Source organism: Schistocerca piceifrons, chromosome 4 (genome assembly GCF_021461385.2).
Source record: "Schistocerca piceifrons isolate TAMUIC-IGC-003096 chromosome 4, iqSchPice1.1, whole genome shotgun sequence".
Taxonomy (NCBI): Eukaryota; Metazoa; Arthropoda; class Insecta; order Orthoptera; family Acrididae; genus Schistocerca; species Schistocerca piceifrons.
The window spans coordinates 222,164,294-222,167,352 of record NC_060141.1 but is presented as its reverse complement, the minus strand read 5'-3'; positions in this window follow the sequence as shown (position 1 = coordinate 222,167,352).

Here is a 3,059-nt window from a genome sequence, read left to right as displayed (position 1 = left end):
ATCAGGAACGGGTGGACGTATCAAGTTCAAATTAATGTTACATACTGACGTCTATGATCTCTTGGTGGTGTAAAACACTGAACCTTCTAAGTACGACCATTTATGGTACATATTTTGATACTCGCAGACTTACTCATCAAAACCTATAGGCCACTTTCAGTTGCCCTGGATTCATGAAATTTGGCAGTAGCCAAGATTTTGTAGTACAACCAATGGAAAAAATCCTAAAACTGTAATTATATCACAAGAAACAAAAATGTTGATATTTCTTATCCAGCGCTTTGCCTATGCGTCCGTCCGTAAAGGTCCCTTTTTTCTTAGGAACGGATACGCGTATCGAGTTGAAATTTATATAACGTACTAAGACCTATTTTCCCCTGTCTATGTAAAAAAATGGAAGCTTCTAGATGAATGTAGTCAAAAGATGCATCTATTTACGTCACATATACTCTCAAACTCACTCATCAAAACCTATAGAATCATGGAACTTGACAAGAAACAAGATTTCACATTACAAATAAAGGAAAAAACTCGAAACTGTAAATTTCTAATAATATCACACAAAATTCTTTTGTCATTTCTCATCTGGCTGTCTGTCCGTCCGTCTGTTAGGACCCCTTTTTCTCAGGGTAGGGTAGATACATCAAGTTGAAATCTGCGTCACATACTGAACAAAAGCATAGCTTCTAAGTCAGTGCAATCAAAAGCTTACATATTTCAATACTCGCAAACTGACCCATCAGAATCTATACGGCACTTCCAGTTGACCTAGAATTACGAAATTTGACGAGAAGCAAGGTTTCACAGTACAAGCACAGGAGAAAACCGAAAATTGTTAAAGTGTAATTATATCGGACGAAAAGAAAATTTGTTTTGTTATTTGTTATCCGACGTCAAACGTTAAAGTAAAACAATCAGCATATGAAGATAGTAACTGTTCTCGAAAGAACAGATACCATTGATGACCGTGCAGCTTCTCTAGAATAAATGATTATTAATTATCATTTATTCTAGATAAGCTGCACGGTCATCAATGATATCTGTTCTTTCGAAAACAGTTACTATCTTCATAAATAGTTAAATGGCTACCCGGCCATTGACCTCATCTGTGTGAGTGCGCACAGGTTGCCCGAACTCTTACAGGAATCGTCAACTTAAGTGGGAGCGAATAACGAGTGGATGGGCAAAGTATCTATTAGGAACATTACGTATGTGGATTGTGGACGGTTGGGAATGTGGGTCTCACGGGAAGCGTGCAAGGTATAAGTCGCTGCAGTCGCGCTATTCATCTGTACCCTCGGTGGCTCAGATGAATAGAGCGTAGAGGTTCGAGTGGCGGTCGGGACACACATTTTCAGCTGTCCCCATCAAGGTATGTCAACAATACCTGTAGGCAGCTGAGGGTTTCAATTAATTATCATTTAAAACAATCAGTAGTTCTGCATTCAAGCTGTCTGGTTCGCAATAGCAAAAGCCAAGCACCAATTAAGGAATGACTTTATTGCTCATTTGACGCATTTCGCAATTTCTCCATAAAGACATTCTTTTCCTGATGTTTGACTTTTGCCTTTGCGATCGTGTTCAGCCTGAATGGAGAACGACCGGGACTGATTAATGTCATAATGGTTGCCTGCCTCATACATGACTTCGAGTCACATTTACATTGTTGGAATTAAAACATTCTCGAAAATCTAGGAACCCTTGGGAGCGATATCTTGTCAATGTCAGTGTCGGTAAAAGGCAAAAAGAATCTCGATTTCCAGAATGAATGAACTGTCTGCATACCCATATACAAATTACAAAACTAAGTTTGTACGGAACCTGCAGTGCGCGAGTCGTTCTCGCACCTGGCCAGTTCTTGTAGTTCAGTTACGCCAGTCGATGCTCAGCGAATCAGGATAGGAAATGAGGCAGTAAAAGTAGTGGATGGGTTATTTATTTGAGAAGTAAAGTAAGTGACGATCGCCGAAGTACAATGAATGTAAAATTCAAACTGGCAATAACGAGAAACGTTTCCCTGGAAGAGAGAGATTCGATGACATCTAATACACATTTGCATGTTAAGAAGTCTTTCCGATATTTGTCTTGACTGTACCCTTATACAAAAATGAAACGGGGCAATAAGCAATACCTGCAAGAAGAGAATAAAATCTTCTGGAATGTGGTTTTCGAGAAGAACGCTGAAGATTAGATGGGCAGATCGAGTAGCTAGTGAAGAGATAGTGGACCGAATTGAGGAGGGAACAGTTTCAGGACACAACTCAACCAAACGCGGAACAGTTTGTTAGCACTTACTATGAGGCGTCAATGATTAGTTTATTTGGTGATGAAAGACGCTGTTGGAGGACAAAATTTGTAGAGACTTGACTATAGAAAGCAGGTTCAAGTGGTGGCCTGTTCCAGCAGGTATGAAGAGATGAGGAGACTAGCACCGAATCGACTAATGTAGAGAGCTGCATCAGACCAGCCTTCAGATTAAAGACTACAATAAAAACGAACTGACATTTTTGCCGCAGCTCCTTTACTTGGAGATAAGAACCTCTCTTATATCATGCCGTTTAATTCTTTTGAGCAGGTAACAGTCTCGTGTTTGGCGCCACATCTGAAATGCTTCCAAAGGTAAAGGAAGGAACGTACAAAAAGTGATTGATTGTTCCTAGTTCTCTTTTGTTCCCCATAGTATCGTTACCAGCTGTGATAGATCAACGCTTTCGTTTCCTCTTGGAAAAGGTGGCTCTTCCTTTGATAGTATCCGGTGTATGTTCTGCCAGTTACAGGACGGACGTAGCTTATGGTGGGAAGGTGCATAGTGCAAGTTTTACAGTGGAGCTCGGTCATAGGGGTAGAATCCATAGGTTGGAAGATGGGTGCAGAAGAAGCATAGGGTTTGACAAGAGTATTGCAGAGATTAAGAGGGCAACGAAAACATATTCTAGATGTGGTGGGAAAACGTTGCACAGAACGGACTTCATTTCAGGGTCCGTATAAGATAGATATGGTAAAAATATGCGTGTCCTAGGAAACATACCTCAGATAAATCCACATCCTGTGTGAATTTA